Source organism: Macaca thibetana, chromosome 16 (assembly GCF_024542745.1).
Source record: "Macaca thibetana thibetana isolate TM-01 chromosome 16, ASM2454274v1, whole genome shotgun sequence".
Taxonomy (NCBI): Eukaryota; Metazoa; Chordata; class Mammalia; order Primates; family Cercopithecidae; genus Macaca; species Macaca thibetana.
The window spans coordinates 9138144-9158039 of record NC_065593.1 but is presented as its reverse complement, the minus strand read 5'-3'; the positions used below and the strand labels follow the sequence as shown (position 1 = coordinate 9158039).

The 19896-nt window shown below is 45.1% G+C and overlaps 1 long non-coding RNA gene across 1 annotated transcript in view; it reads left to right on the top strand.

The window, feature by feature from the left end:
* LOC126938379 (uncharacterized) overlaps nucleotides 1-17791 on the top strand; it is a 42895-nt gene extending 25104 nt beyond the window's left edge. Inside the window, exons 4-5 of the long non-coding RNA XR_007720074.1 lie at nucleotides 1092-1230; nucleotides 17732-17791. This is a non-coding gene — a long non-coding RNA (uncharacterized LOC126938379). The remainder of the gene's footprint in view (nucleotides 1-1091; nucleotides 1231-17731) is intronic.
* Nucleotides 17792-19896: the final 2105 nt, after the last annotated feature.

The window sequence follows — 19896 nt, the reverse complement described above, 5'->3', positions numbered from 1 at the left end:
CTGCCAGGGGCTACGGACCTGGGCTGTTGATCTCCTGGAAGCAGGTGGAATGTGTGGGGCTGCAGCGGCCAAGAGAGGAAGAAGGTGATGGGCTGTGAGGATAGTCAGAACAACATTCCCTGCCTAGGTGTCCCAGTGATACGGCTTCAATGGCTGGAGGAACACCATGGTTCTTAGTCTCGTGCTGATTTTGATAAAACGACACGGACACATGTGGAGTGGTTTTAAGGAGAGAAAAGTTTATTAGGCAAGAAAGAAGGAAGGAAGAAGAAAACCGCTCCCTTGTACAGAGACAGAGGGAGGGGAATTGGAACAGAGAGAAAACCTCCCCCCGTGCGGTGGAAAAGTGGCTGCTTCTATTCCGATGCTGGTGGAGGTGGTGTCTGATTTGCACAGGGCCCAGGGGATTGGTTTGACCAGGTGCATCATTTACGTAACCTGGCCCTCCAACCTTAGCCCTTTAAATATGCAAATGCGGGTTGCCATGATGTTCTGAACACATGGCGTTATCTGGAGGTGGCCATGACACTTGGTACACCTGGTGAGGAGGAAAAGACAGGGGGAATTGCCACATTGAGTGAACCCATTTTCTAAATGGCCGGCATTTGCGTATTAAAGCTTGCCTGCCTGACTCTTCAAGCCACCTTTTCTGTTAGAAAAGAGATGGTTTGGGGGTTGTTTTTTTATTACAGGAAAATTTCCACCGAGAACCTTTACTCTTACTAGCTGCCTGAAAATTATTTCTTAAGAACTCCTGTATCACCAGCCTGCATCTCCCTCAAAGCAGAGCCTGAGATAAAGGCTTCTGTGTGAGTGGTTTTTCTGAGAATGAGGGAAATAGTGAGAGAAAGAAGGTGGAAGCGGGGAAGGAAAGCGGTTACCAGTATGCAGCATTGAGATGGTCCCTGCTACAGGTGGCCGGTTCCTGACCAGGGCAGGTGTGCTGCCAGACCTGGTGAGAGTGGCTCTTGGTTTTGTTCTAGACGCTGCCTCCCTGGGCTCTGCTACGCTGTAGATTCATTTCTATTAATGAGTTGCTCCTTCAATATGCAACTCACATTTGGTGACAATTATTTTCATTAAATAACCAGATGAACAACTTCTCTGGGGATCTGAGTAAAGGACAAAGGCCATTTAGGAGAAAGTCTGACCTGAATGGGTCTCGGTGCCCAAGAAGATGAGAAAGCAGGACAGAAGAATCCAGAGGAAAAAGAGGGATTCACACAGGAGGTAGGTAAATCCCTCCGAATACACTTTTCTAATGTTTTCCTTTTTTTTTTTTTTTTTTTTTTTTTTTGAGATGGAGTCTCACTCTTGTAGCCCAGGCTGGAGTGCAGTGGTGTGATCTCGGCTTACTGCAACCTCTGCCTCCCGGGTTCAAGAGATTCTCCTGCCTCCGCTTCCCAAGTAGCTGGGATTATAGGCGCATGCCACCACGCCTGGCTAATTTTTGTATTTTTAGTGGAGATGGGGTTTCACCATGTTGGTCAGGCTGGTCTCGAACTCCTGACCTCAAGTAATCCACCTACCTCGGCCTCCCAAAGTCCTGAGATTACTACAGGTGTGAGCCACCATGCCCGGCCTAATGTTTGCTTTTCCTTAGGGACTTCGGTGGCAGCCAGTGAGCTGATGCCTAGACCTGGGTATTGGAACTCTTCAGTGTTACCTTCGTCAGAAGCCTGGCCTTCTCATTCCACCTCACCTCCTCCTAGCTGTGTCCTTTCTGGGGTACAGACATCTTTCAAGAGAGCAGGGAACAATCTGCTGACTTTAGGGAATGCTATTGGCCTCATGATGCTCACTGGTATCACGAGGACCGTTCAAATACTATTTGAATATTGAAACAATATTGAATATCCAAATTTGAGGGCTAGGAATCCCTTTGGTCTCCCAGATCCTTATCACCATTCTGGCATTTTAATAATTTCATCTTAGTCATCTGCTCACTGCTCTCCACTTAATAAGCCATTCACCATAATTTGTGGTTGGCGTTATCTGGACAGGTTGGGGGAATGAGCTGCAATTGTGACTTCTGCCCCCAATTCAATGGTATTTGTTCTGCGGTCTTTCACATTTTGTCTTATTGATCTCTCAGCATTTTAAAAACACGTGCCCATGAGCATAGGGAAGTCCCCAAAGAAGGGTGGACACTTCCAACTACTCAGCAAGAAGGACCTGTTTCAGATTCCCCCGTGTCTTTCTTGGATTACTATGGTTAGGACCAAGCCTCAGTCTGCAGGGAAAGTGCTAATATCACATGCATTTTACTGACTAATTGGAGAAAGAGGAGGAAGGGAGCCAATGTTCTGAGACTAAAGGGGATGCAGATCTCCCCATGTGGCCTTGTCCCATCCATAGATAAGGAAATCCAGGATGGGTCCTACATCCAGGAACAAGCCTCACCCAGGAGTGCTTTGATTCCCTTCTTAAAGCCTCATGATGGGGAGTCAGAACTCTTGGGAAGTAGCTCGTCCCACAGGAGGAGACAATATTTCTAGGCTCAAGCCTCAGATGTTTCAGAGCTCCCTGATTTTGTGTCCTATTGAGGTGGAGACAATGCCACAGGTTCACTTGCTTTGTGTTTTCCTTTCCCTGGACACTGGGGAAGACTGTACTTCCAGCCTTCCTAACACATGGGTTGGGAGCACGTGACTAATTCTGGCCAATGTGTGAAGTGGAAGAGACATGTGTCACTTTTGGGCTGAAACGTGGCTGAGTGGGAACGAGGTCTCCAGGCTTTCCCATCTCGTGCAGAGACTCCCACCAACCCCCTCTGGATGTGTAGCGTAAGGGAGAAGTAAATCCTCACTGAGATTTTGAGACTAACTTGTTACCACAGCATAACCTCACTGATCCTGACTATTAGCAAGGATAGCACATGTAATAGTTTGGACATTTGGAAATTTTCTTTCTCATTGAACTTTCCCGTGTTTTCTTTTCTTTCCTTCTTAATGCATTTAAGTGCTTATTCTATGTTGAGAATATAATGGGAGGAGACAAATAATTACTGAAAGGAAAGACAAAATTGCAAAGTGGTTGATGATTAACTGGAGTTGTTTCATGCTTGGTAGCTTGTGGGGGTATAACTTGGATGGTGGAGTAAATGGAGAGTGACACAGATTTTGGTCAGATAGAGCCGTAGGGAGTGACATTTGGGGCAGGGCGTATTTATGCTGCCAAGATGGCAACTCTGGTCACAGCGGCCTGTTTTCCTTTTAATAGTTTCTACGTTCCTACTCTACATAAAACTCTGTTTAAGTGTGAGCACAGAGCCACAGGTCATATATGGCCAGGACTGGAGAGAGCAGGGGAGGAAGAATTCATTGGCAGACACGGACACAGCACAAATTTGGATTTTGGCATGCGTTTTCCAGCAGTTGCATGAAGGAAACCCTATCTTCCTTTCAAGACATCTCATTTTTGCCTTCCACCTGGACTTGTCCTCAGGGATCTGCTTTCCAGTCCAAAGGGACCGTGTCCTTTGTGTCCCTCTGATGCCTGTGCTAGTTGTTATCTGCCGTGATGTCTGTTGCTGTCTTTCCTTTATTTCAGTTCCACCCCTTGCCTGGCCTTCTAGGATGCTCTCCATGCTCCCGGCAGTTCTCTCCCCCATAACTCCCTGGCCATTAACTTGTTTTATTGTCATGGTTTGATGCTGAAAAATTGCTCTTTGCTTTCCAAAATGACAGCTAGCTGATGCGTTTGTCCCATCCCTATCATTGTGGGCGCTTATGTGGATGGCTGATTTCATAGGAATGGGGAGGAATATGGATTCGTTTCTTCCTGTCAAAGTGGGTAAAAATAGACCACAGTCCTTCCCCCAAAGAGGTAGATATTTGAGCCAGTTCTCTATCTGCCTCCCAGCAGGGATTCTCAGTGCTGGCTGCAAAGTCAAACTGCTCACTGGATTTCAACAATACTAATGTACAGCTCCATGTTCGTATAAAGAGATTCGTTTTTTTCCTTTTTGGAGTTGATATTGGTGTTCATTTAATCATTCATTAATCAACAATCAACAGTGATTGATGAATGATGATGAAGTGATGACTTATGCTATGGACTGTCCTAGGGGCTGGGGATATAGCGATAAGAAAGACAAACCGGCTTCGCCATTCCAGTGGAGGTTACATTCTAGTTGAGGAGTGAGGACAGACACTAAATAAGCCACACAGTAAGTAACCAGAGTAATTTCAGATGGTGACATGTTCTGTGGATGAAGGTAGGGAGTGTAATGGAGGGAGGCTGAGGCGAGTGTGTTGCTCACTTAATATGGATGCTTCTGGAAGGTTTACTGAGGAGGTGACAATGAGGCTGGTATTTGAAAGACAGGAGGTGACCTGTCACGAAATGTCTGGGACGGAGTGGTCAAAGTTGAGGGAACCTGGGGTTCACCTGCCCTCAGACGAGAATTGGTTTGGGATACTTCAGGACCAATAAACAAGGCCAGTGCGCCTTGAGGAAGAAACTGGGGGCAGAAAACCAAGGTAGGGAAATGAAAGAACAGATAGACATAGAGTCAGATCTGCAGGGTGCAGTCTTGCTGGGAGAAATGGTTTGCCTCCATAGCAGTGATTTCTAAAGGTGAAAGCAGGCAGCTTCTCACCACTGGCCAACTACCCACGCATTCTGAGGCGGCCAGGTCTACAGGCAGGTTCCTCTCATGCCCCCCCCCATCCTTCCCTCCTGTTTCTGGGACCTGTTGGGACCACTGTGCAGGGGGGACAGGTTGCGGTGGCAGTGCTGTGTCCTGCTTTGCCTGTGGCCTGAAGTCCAAGTCTTCTCTTTCTTTAAGAGCAACATGGATCAGGTTGTGTGTTTTCTGGACCTCGATTTCTTTACAGGATGTCGTGGGGATGAAAGAGGGTAGCACTCGTGAGGCTGCCTCCCGCGTCTGGTCATCTGAGACACAGAACACACCTGGGGAACGTTGGTTTCCATTCCTCCCTCTCTGAAATGGCAAAAAAGGACAGAGAAAAGACACGTTCTTTTCCCAATGGTTTTGAATGACAGTAACAGAACTCTATATCTCTTATTGAAAACCTATTTTATTGAGGTTCAATTGATATATAAAAAGCTGTACATATATAAGGCGGGGCGCGGTGGCTCATGCTTGTAATCCCAGCACTTTGGGAGGCGAGGCAGGTGGATCACCTGAAGTTAGGAGTTCGAGACCAGCCTGACCAACATGGCAAAACCCCGTCTCTACTAAAATACAAAAATTAGCTGGGCACCTGTAATCTCAGCTACTCGGGAGATTGAGGCAAGAGAATCGCTTGAACCCAGGAGGAGGACGTTGCAGTGAGCCGAGATCATGCCACTGCACTCCAGCCTGGGCAACGAGAAACTGTATCTCAAAAAAAAAAAAAAAAAAAAAATGCTGTATGTATTTAATATATCCAAATTGATGAGTTTAGGGATAAGAATAAAGCACGACTCAAGCCTGTAATCCCAACATTTTGGGAGGCCGAGGCAGGTGGATCATGAGGTCAGGAGATCGAGACCATCATGGCTAACACGGTGATACTCCGTCTCTACTAAAAATACAAAAAATTAGCCGGGCATAGTGGCGGGTGCCTGTAGTCCCAGCTACTCAGGAGACTGAGGTGGGAGAATGGCATGAACCTGGGAGGCGGAGCTTGCAGTGAGCCAAGATGGCGCCACTGCACTCCAGCCTGGGCGACAGAGCGAGACTCCATCTCAAACAAACAAACAAACAAACTAAAAGAATAAAGCATGAAACCATCATCACCATCAAGGCTGTAGACATATTCAACACCTTTCAAAATTTCCTCCGATCCCCATTATCATGATTATTATTGTGGTAAGAACACTTAAGACAGAACTAGTCTCTTAACAGATCTAATTATACCATATACTAACTACACTCCCTGTGTTGTGTATTGTGTCTCTTACGTAACTGAACTTTGTACCCTTTGACCGTCTCCCCACTTCTCCCACTCCCCAGCTCCTAGAAACCATCGTTCTACTCTCTGCTTCTATGAGCTGGACTATTTTAGATGTTACATATCAGTGGACTCATGCAGCATATGTCTTTCTGAGTGCGGTTTATTTCACTTAGCATAACGTCCTTTGGGTAGATCCATGTTGTTGCAAATAGCAGGATTATCTTCATTTGTAAAGGCTGAGTAATATTCCATTGTGTATATATGCCACATTTTCTTTATTCATTCATCTGCAGAAGAACATTAGGTTGTTTCTGTATCTTGGCTATTGTGAATAACACCACCATAAATCTTGATGAAATCTCATTGAGAAATAAACAACGTGTAACTATGATTGCTTTTAAACCTGAGGAATGGCTGCTGCCCAGACTGAAAGAAAATCAAAAATGCTGTTGTTATCTGACTCCCAAAATAGCCGGCTCCTCCTCACTTAACTCTTACAGTTAATCTCCAGCCCCCAGAGGTGGGCCTCTTACACTTCCTTATCAGGGCACAGAGCATTTCTCAGACGCTCTTTCCATACACGAAGGGCCGTAGTTTTAGCTGCAAGATCTGAGGGAGATGATGTTTACGTCCAGTCTTTATTTAATAAACAAATGTGTTCTAAGCTGCATTTTGCTTTCTACTTCCTGAAGTTAATAACTATATTCACTGCACACTCGTTTCCCAGCAAAAAAATTGTGGGACTTGAATAATGGAGTATTTTCCTGTCTCCAGTTGGATGGCAAGAACTTAAAATTATTTTTAGAAAAGCAGTTGCCCAGAGTGAGTGTAATTCTAACAGGGTTGTCTCCACTCCCTGTTTGTTTTAGCTAGTTCTCACTATGTTTGAATGAGAGCACAGGCCAAACCACAGTCAGCTCCGAATCCCTGTAAAAAACCTCCATTCAGTACCTTCTCCCTAGCTCGGCTGTTGAGGAGTGCTGCAGGTAATACCCCATTTTGATGGTTTCCTGTTGTGTGGTCATTTGCCTATATACATGTCAGTCACATATTGAGATTCTCCAGAGAAACAGAACATCTATATTTATATTTTTATCTATCTATAGATATGTCTCTAACTCTATCTATAGATATGCCTGTATCTACAGATATCTCTATATAAGAGGAGATTCATTATAGAAACTGGCTCACTTGGTTATGGAAGCTGAGGAGGTCCACAGTCTGCCATCGGCAAGCTGGAGAACCAGAGAAGCCAGTGGTGTAATGTTCAGTCTGAGTCTGAAGGCCCGAGAATCGGGTGGTGCAATGGTTTGAGTCCCAGTCCGAGTTCAAAGGCTCGAGAGCCAGGAAGACAGAAGCTGGGTGTCCCAGCAAACATGGCAAGAATTTGCCCTGTCTCTTTGTGATCTATTTGGGCCCTCTGTGGGTTGGACGGGCCCTCAGTGGGTTGGATGGGCCAACAGTGCATTGGATGGGCCCTCAGTGGATTGGATGGGCCTACAGTGAAATAGATGGGCCCTCAATGGATTGGAGGGGCTTGCAGTGGATTGGATGGGCCCTCAATGGGCTGGATGGGCCCTTGGTGGGTTGCATGGGCCCACAGTGGGTTGAATGGGCTCTCAGTGGATTGGATGGGCTCTCAGTGGATTGGATGAGCCCTCAGTGGATTAATGGGCCCTCAGTGGATTGGATGGGCCCTCAGTGGATTGGATGGGCCCTCAGTGGATTGGGTGGGCGATCAGTGGATTGGGTGGGTGCTCAGTGGATTGGATGGGCCCTCAGTGGATTGGATGGGCCCTCAGTGGATTGGGTGGGCGCTCAGTGGATTGGGTGGTGCCAACATGTGTGGGTGAGGATGGATCTTCTTTACCCACTCCACTGGTTCAAATGTTAATCTCTTCCAGAATCACCCTCACAAAGACACTGAGAAATACTGTTTTATCCCTTAGCCCAGTCAAGTTGATCATAAAATTAACCATCACAGTCACGAAATATTGTCCTATACTCAAGTCATAACTTGTCATATAGACAAGTTAACATACATAAGGTACAGTGGTCATAGAATCTGAACACTTCTCTGGCAGTCGTGGTTTTGCTAGTTTCTAACCATGTTGCTCTCACACCTTTAAATGGAACGAGGACCCCACCATACTCACAACTGAATCAACCTCCTGTGACCTTTGTGAGAACTGAAATCTGGGTTTTGCACTCTGAAAAGTCTCTGAATACCAGAGGTTCCTGAGAGTCTTCCTACAGCTCAGGAGTGTGCACAGTTGCCAGGAGGGAGGCTGAGCTCTTGGGGCATTCAAAGTGAGAGGATGTTCCTAACACTTCATTCTAGCAGCTCCAAGGAGCTAGACAGAGAAAAGGAAAAATGAAAAGAGGCACAGGCTTGAGTTGGTGTGAGGCAATGGCAGGGGGAGGCAACAGGGAGGAGAAGTAGCCCTTCCAGCATTTCCTGGACGATAGCGCCTGGTGTGTGGTCTGGCCTCATCACTAGCCTGGCGCCTTCCTTGCCTCTCTTTTAGCCGACATCGGAAGTTGCTGCTTCTCCGTTGCTCAGGGCCAGGTGGCCTGTGAGGCTCGCAAGGCTCTCCAAGAGGGGAACTTGCCTCCCCTCCCCTGATTGACTTCATTCTTGTGTCATCATGTAGAAAATCATTTACACTGAAGTGGAATTTAGCCTGGCTTAACTGCGTGTATCTGGATTTCCGCTTTCGTAGAATATAAAGACAAATTACAGCATCACCATTAATAGTGGCTGGATCCTGGAGACCTCTTGACTTTCCAGGCTCCTCACTTGCTGGTGTGCACTGTGCTAGGGTTATGGTGAGGGTTAAATGTGGCCATGCACCTGTCATTGGTCAGCCCTCAGTGTGGTTCAGAGGGACGTGATAGAAGAATTATGTACTTTCGGAGTTTCAGCCTCTAGTTTATAGATGAGGCCATGAAAATGATTTGTCTATGCTCATACAACTCATTAGTGGCTGGTCCGGGACAAAGCTCTGGTCCCCTGATAGCCACTCAAGGTGCTCTTCTCACTTGTGTGTGGCTGAGAACACAAGGAAAGGAGAACCTGCCTCAGCTTTATGGCTGGGGCTAGAGCAGAGTGACATAAACGTAACTGGGTTTATGTGTCCCAAAAGATGAGGGCTGCCAGGTAAAATACGGGATGCCTGGGTCAGCAAAAGCTTTTTGGGATGTACTTACACTAAATATTTATTTGCTGTTTATCTGAAATTCAGACTGAACTGGGCATCCTCCATTTTTATTTTCTAAGTCTGGCAACCTTGTGAGAGATGAAATTTACATTAAAACTATTTAGCAGACCAAACGATGGCTGTGTAGCCTTGTCTAGGGTCTCCACTTAGAGGCAGAATCTCAGTGCTTTCTGAAAGTTCTTAGGAGGTCTGTAGCTACATCTGCAGTGGTGCCAAATCTCCATACGAAACCAGAACAATTCAAACGCTTATTCACAGTCTAGATGTTTGCACCGGGTAGACAAAATATTGAAATGTTTGGCAGAATTGCTCAATTGTCCTTTGGAAGTCTGGCATCTTGCAGCTGCAACCTTGGAGTTCATCCTGTGCTGGGACGGTATCTACAGCCCAGCTCTCTGATCTGTGGTGACCCTGTAGTGTCCCTCCCCTCCTTTCCTAATGAGGCTGGGACATGCTACTAGAATTTTCAAGGATTTAGCTGAAGTCTGGACATGCTTTGCATTTTGTTCATTTTTTGGCCCGAGACTCACATGTATGTACAGTTGTTTTACTTCAGTCTGCTGATAAAGCTCAGACTTCTGCAGACTTCTTTTTCTTAGTTTCTGTTAGGCAGGAAACCCAGAAAGAAATTCAGACTTTTTTTTTTTTTTTTCGTCCTAAGAGCACAATGAACCGCAATAAATCCTGTGCATATAACAACACTTTGACCTCGTTAAGAAGATGGACGAAGAACAGTGATTTCAAACAGCACTGGAAGCCACTAGCAGCTCAGGGCTCCTTCTGAGGAAGGTGCATTCATTGATTCGGTTATTCATTCATTCAACCGACTTTACTGACCCTGTGTGGCATAGGAGAGAGATGAGCAGCTGGGGAACACAGCAGACAGAAACGCAGACTTGATGGCCAGTAGGCCTGGGTTCTGTTACCTATTAGTTACATAATCTTGGCCAGTTACTTCATGTCTCTGCACCTCCATTTGTTTGTTCATCTGTAAAATAGGATGAATAACAGTTCCTACTTCATAGGGTTGTTCTCAGGATTAAATGAGAATTCATGTAACTGCTTAAGAACAGCATCTGACATTTAGTAAGTACTTATAAATGTTAGCTATTGTGTTGAACGCATAGCTATGGAGATGCTTTGATCTCAGAAAGGGCAGGCTCTTCTCCCTAAAGGTGAAATTCAGAGTGATTGTTTGGCATAGCTGGCTCTGAGTCATGGCTGAGGAGCCTTGTGTTGTGTGTCACAACTAGCTGTCTCATTCCCCTTGCCTAGCAATTGGTCTAGGAATGGCCCTGATCCCTAGTTCTGGCTAATGGGGTATAAATGAACACTTTCTTGCTTTTCTGACCAATAAAGGAAAAAAAAAAGAAAACAGAAAAGAAAAAGAAAAGTCCCTTTGACCTGGAAGCTGCTTGTGATGCTTGGAGATACAGCAACCATTTTGTGACCTTGAGGTCACAGTCTAAGGACAAAGGTCAATGTGCTAAAGGTGGTAAAAAGAAAGAACCCAGGTCTGTAAGGCTGTATTTGAGTAACTTCACCGGATAGCCTACCTCCAGGCCTCTTATTAAGTGATGAAAATTAGCATCTATTTTTTTAAACCACTATAATCACATTTTCCATCATTTGCAGCTAAATGGATTTTTCCTTGGTAAAACCAAATAGGCAAAAAAGCAGTCTCTTTCCTCAAGGAAATCACAGCCAAGTCCAGGCGAAAATGCCATGTATTCTCGTACAATAAAACTAACTGGCAAAGTAAACAAAGTGCTCTGTGCACGCAGAAAAGAAACAATTAGTAGGCGATGGGGGTATCTTATTGGATTATAAAGATACAACTCTATGTGATCCCAAAGTAGGACTTATCACCCATCATCTGGTTCTCAATCAGAATACCCTTCCACAGAAAAAGAGACAAAATTCTCCACCTCAGGGGACAGATGACGATCACTCAACTTTGTGCTTCCCAGGTCAGTGCTGAAACAGCCTTTTCTGTTTCCCTCTTGGTCCCTTCTCTCAGGACACTGACCCTCACTGTGTGGCCTGAATCTTGCTGCTTTATTCTTACACTGTAGTCTAGCATATCTGCTTGCCATCTGTTCCTCCCGCCTACTTCCAGCCTACAGTCCTTGCTGGAAGATTTGTTGCTTGTGGTCTGTGCTTGGTTTGGGTCAAAGACAAAAGGACAAAACGATTTGTAGAGAGGAGAGGAAGAGTCTGGGGGCTAAGGATGTCACAGAAGGCATCCTAGAGGGAGGGATGAGCAGAGAAGTTGGTTGGAGAAGAAGAATCAGAGATGACTCTGGAGTGGTGCAGCGGGGCTGACGGAGTGAAGGTTTTGGATGCTAAGAGTCCAGACTTGATGAGACTAGCAGTAGGGAGGCACTTGAGGTCCTGAAATGAGAACGTAATGATTGCGGAAGGTTCTTTTGGCAGTTGTGGAAAGGCTAGTTTGAAACAGTATTGACTAAGGAATGAAGGAAAGTCTGTCAAAAGATTTGCAGTCGTGAAAGAAAAGGAGACTGGGTGCGGTGGCTCTTGCCTATAATCCCAGCACTTTGGGAAGCCAAGGCCAGTGGATCGCCTGAGCTCAGGAGTTCAAGACAAGCCCGGGAAGCATGGCAAAACTCTGTCTCTACAAAAAATACAAAATTTAGCCTGGCATGGTGAGGCACGCCTGTAATCCCAGCTAGTTGGGCAGCTGAGGTGGGAGGATTGCTTGAGTCTGGGAGGTAGAGGTTGCAGTGAGTGGAGATTGCACCACTGCACTCCAGCCTGTGCAACAAAGAAAGATCCCATCTCAAAAAAAAAAAAAAAAAAAAAAAAAAAAAAGAAAAGAAAAGAAAAAGGGAGACTCTTCCAAATAATTTCAGAGGCATAATTGACCGTTTAAGTTAGATATGGACACTGCACAAAGGCTCTGAGCTGGGGGCTCCACTTTGCTGTCTACAGCATTAGCCTTGCTAACAGAGTTCAGTAACCAAGGCTTTGCTGACAACAACTGATTGAAAAGTGAAAACTTCAATCAATTAATGTTTTGGCTACAGATTTTTTTTTCCTTAATTGGGAAGTGGTTTCTGTGTCTAGAGACACAGCCTATGAGAAGACTTGCTGGATTTGCCTGCCTCTGTTAGAAGACAGTCATGGCAAATGAAAAAGTTGGAGGTATTGGGTAGTGCCGCAGTTCATATGAGAATTAAAAAAATTTTTATGACAGTGTTAACTGTGTGTTAAGCCCTGGTTTAAGAGCTTTACACATTTGAACTCATTTAATTATCTGAGAAACTAAGAGGTTGCACATAGCATTACTCCCATTTTACAGATTACATTCTCATTTCAGGGACTCAGATGACTCCCTACTGCTAGTCCCATCAAGTCTGGACTCTGCTAGCATCCAAAGCCCTCACTCCACCCGAGGAAGCTGAAGCTGAGCGAGGCTAGGGAGATTGTTCAGTATCGTACACCTACTAAATGGTGGAGGCAGCATCTGAATCCATGCTATAGAGGCCGTCATCTTTTTTTTTTTTTTTTTTTTTTTGAGACGGAGTCTGTCTGTCACCCAGGCTGGAGTGCAGTGGCCTGATCTCGGCTCACTGCAAGCTCCGCCTCCCGGGTTCACGCCATTCTCCTGCCTCAGCCTCACGAGTAGCTGGGACTACAGGCGCCCGCCACCGCACCCGGCTAATTTTTTGTATTTTTAGTAGAGACGGGGTTTCACAGTGTTAGCCAGGATGGTCTCGATCTCCTGACCTCGTGATCCGCCCGTCTTGTCCTGCCAAAGTGCTGGGATTACAGGTGTGAGCCACCACATCCGGCCGACCATCATCTTAACCACGACACTTGACAGCCTCCCATTTTTTAAGTCACATTGCCCAAGAGTATGACTAAGTCCCTAGGACTTATCATGGCCATGCCAAAGTCTAGATGTTCCCTAGAAATTAAAGGGAGCACTAATAGAAAATGGTCCCTCTTCTTCAACTCATTATTGCTGGTTCACCACTCATAGGTTTCAACTATGAGCCCTATTGACAAAAAGTGACCCGGGGACCTTATCGAGTACTTACAGCCATGAGAGTGACTTCCAAATCCTAGGACACTGACAGAGCCCATGATGAAGAACCGAGTCACCTCCCTTATAACAAACCAACAATTGAGGGAGAGGCACTAATCCAAAAAGGACAATGTATAACACTTATGAGAATTTTTGAAAATAGTAGAAGGGCATGTGAAAGTCAAATCGATGCTTAAGCCTTTGCATATGGGTGCAAATTATACGTCAGTACAATTAAAAATATCGAATTTGACATTCAAATCATCTTTGAAATTTTTAGACTTAACAGAGGCTGTTTTAGGAGAGATAAGGGAATGGCTTGTAGCTATGAAGGGAAGGGATGGACGCTATTCAGGGTGGAACTTTTGGGCGTGTTGCCAAAGCAAGTCTTACGAAATCTCGTGATATGCCATCTGCAGGAGAAAATCCACAGTGATCACATTTTGATATGAAAGTCATCTCTTGGCCGGGCGTGGTGGCTCATGCTTGTAATCCCACCACTTTGGGAGGCTGAGGCGGGGCAGATCACTTGAGGCCAGCAGTTCAAGACCAGCCTGGCCAACATGGTGAAACGTTGTCTCTACTAAAAATATTTTAAAAATTTAGCTGGGCATGGTGGTGGGCACCTGTAACCCCACCTACTGGGGAGGCTGAGGCAGGAGAATCACTTGAACCCAGGAGGTGGAGGTTGCAGTGAGCCGAGATTGCACCATTGCACTGCAGCCTGGGCGACAAGAGTGAAACACCATCTCGTAAAAAAAACAAAAAAACAAAAAAACAAAACCAAAAAGAAAAAAGTCATCTCTTTTAGGTAGATAAATGCAAACTTAATGAGAATAAACGGTAGCAGAAAAAGTTGTTTTTAAGATGGATGAACGCACTGTCATTTCTTTGAAGTGAACTATCAAGTTGCCTGGCTACGAGGAAGGGCATGGGGCACCAAGTTATACTTTAGTTAAAGGACCTTGGAGTCAATGTTCATTGTGACCTGAGCTTGCAGTCTATTGCTAATTTGGGCAGTGAACAAAAGGTTGCAAAGGGTTTTGTTCATAAAACAAACAGCTACATCTTAAACCGACACCTGAAGACTGTATAGATTCTATGATTACCCCTTAAGAAAGAAAAATTGGATGAAAAGAAGATCCAAAATATATGTGGATGGTCAAAAGGACAGAACAAGATAGGGATAGAGAGTCTACCTTAACGTCAGGCTGAAAAAACCCAACCCTTCCACGGGGGGCATGTTCAAAATCTGTGAATTCACCCACAGCGTAAATCTTTTCCATTGACTTCCCACAGGCCAATGTAGCAGGTGTGAATACTATTCCACCAACTCAAATTAAAACCAGCATTGAGCCTCCTCTCTCCTGGGGGGACAGAGATTCCATCTCAGATAGAAGTGGGGCTCTCTCATCTCCCCCATTCCCTCTACCATACTTAGGGCCTTCTCCATGTTCCAAAGGCCTAGCACAGAGCAGAGTGTGGGCAAGGCCTCTATGGTTTTTGGTCTGTGCTTATTAACTGCCGAAGTACCTGTTGTTCAAACTGAAGTGGTCCCTTGATGTTTGATAGTTTCACCTGTTTCTCTGCCATGAGAATCTTTGCTGAAACTAGGACTTGAGAGTGTAGGGTTCAGTTCTCCCAACTGCACAACTCAGCCTTTTATGGCAAGGTAGGCTCCCTTCAAGTACCCAAACTAGGTACTCCTGCTGATCATTGATCTGAGCATAACAGGCTGCACTAAAAGACAACATTTTTTTAGAAAGGTAAATGTCACAACTGCCATAGAAACATAAAATTAATATCTATCAAATATTTCAGTTAACTGTTAATGAGAGGAGCAGTAAGATGATTAAAACAGTTCAAAGGAGAACCCAAAGAACGCACACACACACACACAGGCAATCAAATACTAAAATCAATTTTCTAATACATGCAAAACTGGTTTCCCATTTGGGTCACTTGTATGTAACTCCAATTCCTTCTCCAAGAGCCCTTCCAGGAGAGGCGCAGTCCTGGCATGATGCAAGACCTTGTGCTGGGCACAGAAGGTGTCCACCTGGTTCTCACTCTACAGAGCCCATTGCCCGATGCTGTCCCTCAGGCAGGAGCCTCCTTCAACACAACGGCCGCTCCCAGAAGGCACCGTGGTAGTAGCTGCTGTGGCCAGCAAGCACTAGACACACTGAACGCCCCTGCATGTTTGCTTATTTTAAAGTCACTTTTTTTTTTTCTGATACTTGCCTACATATGCTGAATCAAAATGTGGGCTTCAGGCAGAAACCCAGCAACTAAGTAATTCTTAATGACTGAAGGTTGTAGTGAAAAATGAGTTGACTCTAATTAATGGGATTAGGTGGTCATCTTAGAGAATAAAGTGGGTCCTGTTGTGTCCGGAATTGGTGGGTTCTCGGTCTGCCTGACTTCTAGAATGAAGCCGCGGACCCTCGCCTTGAGTGTTACAGCTCTTAAAGATGGTGTGTCCAGAGTTTGTTCCTTCTGATGTTTGGACGTGTCCAGAGTTTCTTCCTTCTGGTGGGTTCGCGGTCTCGCTGACTTCGGGAATGAAGCTGCAGACCTTTGCGATGAGTGTTACAGCTCTTAAAGGCGGTGAGTTCGGAGTTGTTCCTTCCTCCTGGTGGGTCCGCGGTCTCGCTGACTTCCGGAGTGAAGCTGCAGACCTCGGTGAGTGTTACAGCTCATAAACGCCGCGCGGACCCAAAGAGTGAGCAGCAGCGGCGGGCGCGGTGGCTCATGCCTGTAATCCCAGCACTTTGGGAGGCCGAGGCGGGCGGATCACAAGGCCAGGAGATAGAGACCATCCCGGCTAACATGGTAAAACCCCGTGGCTACTAAAAATACAAAACAATTAGCCGGGCATTGTGGCGGGCGCCTGTAGTCCCACCTCCTCAGGAGGCTGAGGCAGGAGAATGGCGTGAACCCGGGAGGCGGAGCTTGCAGTGAGCCGAGATCGCGCCACTACACTCCAGCCTGGGGGACAGAGCGAGACTCAGTCTCAAAAAAAAAAAAAAGAGTGAGCAGCAGCAAGATTTATTGTGAAAAACGAGAGAACAAAGCTTCCACAGCATTGAAAGGCAGCTGCTGGCTCAGGCGGCCTACTTTTATTCCCTTATTTGGCCCACCCACATCCTGCTGACTGGTCCACTTTACAGAGAGCTGATTGGTCCATTTTACAGAGTGCTAGTTGGTCTATTTTTACAGAGTGCTGATTGGTGCATTTAGAAAGCTTTAGCTACACTCAGAGTGTTGATTGGTGCGTTTACAAACTGAGCTCTGATTGGTGCATTTACAACCCTTTAGCTAGACAGAAAAGTTCTGCAAGTCCCGACTGGATTAGCTAGACTTCGGGGGCTGGTTGGTGCGTTTATTAGCTACACAGAAAAGTTCTCCAAGTCCCCACCCGAGCCAGAAGTCCAGCCGGCTTCACCTCTCAATGTTAAAGAGAGCCTCTGCTGCCAGGTATTTGCAAGGGAGAGGACAGGCTGGAGATTATATCCAGATGATTGTATCAGAGGTGCACCTGGGGTCAGGGGAGGAGTCCTGAAATTGGGCATGTTTTATTGAGGTGGTTTAAAGAAGAGACTGATTTTGATGTGAGGGTACCAGAAATCCTGAACTTTTCATAGAATGGTTTTAGGATTTGCCTTGATGAAAATTTAGAGGAAGAAAAAGATAAAAGGGAACACTCTCTAGAAGTAGTTAGGCATTGGGTCCCTAAATTGGAACCTGATTTTGGTCTGATTTCCTGAAGATTTCATTCTTTCACAGGGGAAACTCAAATGTTACTTTTATCTTCTTAACCTTACGTGGAGCTCCATTCCTCCGGCTTATCAGCTTCCCCTGAAGTTATAGATGGGAGTTTCTTAGGGCATAGTCACACCCCACAGATCCTATAAGCATCTAGGCCACAGACTGTAAATTTTATTTTATTTTTTTGCCTTCCATCTCCCCTGTATCTATTGAGATTATCATGAACATTTTCCCCTTTAACTTTTTACTTATAGTTTTTTTATTTTATTTTATTTTTTTTTTTTTGAGACGGAGTCTCGCTCTGTCGCCCAAGCTGGAGTGCAGTGGCCGGATCTCAGCTCACTGCAAGCTCCGCCGCCCAAGTTTACGCCATTCTCCTGCCTCAGCCTCCCGAGTAGCTGGGACTACAGGCGCCTGCCACCTCGCCCGGCTAGTTTTTTGTATTTTTTAGTAGAGACGGGGTTTCACCGTGTTAGCCAGGATGGTCTTGATCTCCTGACCTCGTGATCCGCCCGTCTCGGCCTCCCAAAGTGCTGGGATTACAGGCTTGAGCCACCGCACCCGGCCTACTTATAGTTTTAATTTTGAAAAAATTTTAGATTTACATAGAAATTGTAAAGATAGTTGAAAGAATTCCTGGATACCCCTCACCCAGTTTCGTATGTTTCTGTGGTACATTTGTTAAAACTGAAGAACAGACATGGCTCCATTATTATTAAATTAACTCCAGACTTTATTTGGATTTCAACGTTTTTTCTATTAATGTTTTCTTTCTATTCCAGGATCCAGTTCAGGATACCACATGATATTAAGTTTTCGTGTCTTCCCAGGCTTCTGTGGTGTGTGAGTTTCTCAGAACTTTTTTTTTTTTTTTTAATGACCTTGAGAGTTTTGAAGAGTACTGGCTGGGCATCCCGTAGACTGTCCCCCAGTCGGAGTTTGTCTGTTTTATTTTTTCTCCTAATTTGATCGGGGTTATGGATATTTGGGAACACAGCCATAGATGGGAAGCGCCCTTCTCATCACATCGTGTCAGAGGGAACCTTGGTCACTTAGTTGAGGTAATGCTGGGGAGGCCTCTCCATTATAAAGTTACTTTTTTGTCTTTTCTTCTCTATTCATTGCAATTGAGCCACTAGGTGATTTGTGATTTCTAGTTCCATTCTTTAGAATGACTTAGACATTTTTGTTTGTTTGTTTGTTTGCATGAAAATTCCAAATAGTTCACTCATACCACCATCTGGGCCTAAAGTCGTTCTGGAGGTAAAATTTTAAAAACCTTTTAAAAGAACTTTCATGATTTCTTCTGGGTGTGATGGCTCAAGCCTATAATCCCAGAGCTTTGGGAGGCTGGAGCAGGAGGATTGCTTCAGCCCAGGAATTAAGGGTGCAATGAGCTGTGATCATGCCACTGCACTCTAGTCTGGGTGACATAGCGAGACTCTGTCTCTTAAAAAAAAACACAAAAAAAACAAAAAGCAAACTTGTAATGTCATATCTATAAAGGTCTTCTACATCTTCTAAATTTCAGAGTTTTTGGTAATTAAACAATATGATCAATTTCATTGTGATTTTGAAATGTAATAGATGGTGTTTTGCCTAGCATATTTTATTCTTGTATGTATATTTGGTATCTTTTTTCTGGATTTCTAATACAGATGTACATTTTCTTTTCATGAGCAGGCATGCTATTTATGTTGTTTAATTTGTGGAGGAAGTGGTAGGACCTTCCAGATTTATAAGTCTAATGCAGAAATGGGAATTAGTAAGGTGTATGTGTTGCAACAGTGAGGTTTGCTAGAGCAAATAACACTGGAGCCTAGGGGCAGATTCTTGGGTACTTCGGGCAATTCTAGGTGATGGTGGGCCATTAACATAGAAACCTAGGCTTATGCTTACTTCTCTTAGAAGCTCTTTTTGGTAGATATTCTAGTTTGGAAGTATAGAGGCAACATGGAACTCTGGGAGAGATAGAGGACTATTGTCCACCCTCCAGTGCTACTTCTCAGACCTTTTCTGCTAATAGCTACACAAGATTTGGTTATGTCTCCTGCAAAGGGCTTCTGCCCAGCTTGAGATTTACAGCTGTTTTCACCACTATACCGGTAAGATCAGGTATTTTGGGGTATTTGGGCAGGAAAAAACAAACATAGAATGTCAAGTGTGTGTAGGACCTCTAGTTCAAAGCTATCTTCCTTTATCCTCATTTTGTAAAAAAGGATTCCTCTTTTTTTTTTTTTTTACAATTTTACTTTAAGTTCTGGAATACATGTCCAGAAACTGCAGGTTTGTTACACAGGTATACATGTGCCATGGTGGTTTGCTGCACCTATCAACCCGTCATCTGGGTTTTCAGCCCCGCGTACATTAGGTATTTGTCCTAATGCTCTCCCTCCCCCTTGCCCCCCATCCCCCGACAGGCCCCGGTGTGTGATGTTCCCCTCCCTGTGTCCATGTGTTCTCATCGTTCAACTCCCACTTGTAAGTGAGAACATGCCATGTTTGTTTTCTGTTCTTGTGTTAGTTTGCTGAGAATGATGGTTTCTAACTTCATCCATGCCCTTCCTTTCTCCTCATTTTAAGGATATGAGAACTAAGGTTAAGTAAGGGCAAATGGATGTTCTAAGGCCACAGAGAAAATCAGTGGTGAAATTAGGACTTGCACCCAGATTTCTTTACTCCTGGTATAGTGCTGTCTCGTAATGCCACACTGCCCTTGGTTTTGGCCTGACAGACCCTGTAGGCCATACACATAGAGAAAAGGCGATGATCAATGTGGTAGAGGTAAAACACTCTAAATCCAGGGAGAGTTCCATAGCATGGGTGCCTCTGGGCTCTGTTGTGGAGATATAATTGCAGCGGGACCTGTCCTAGTCAAACCGCTTATAAAGGTTTGACCCTGCAAATCTCCATCAACTGCGCTTTACAAATCCCCAGGGAAAACAAA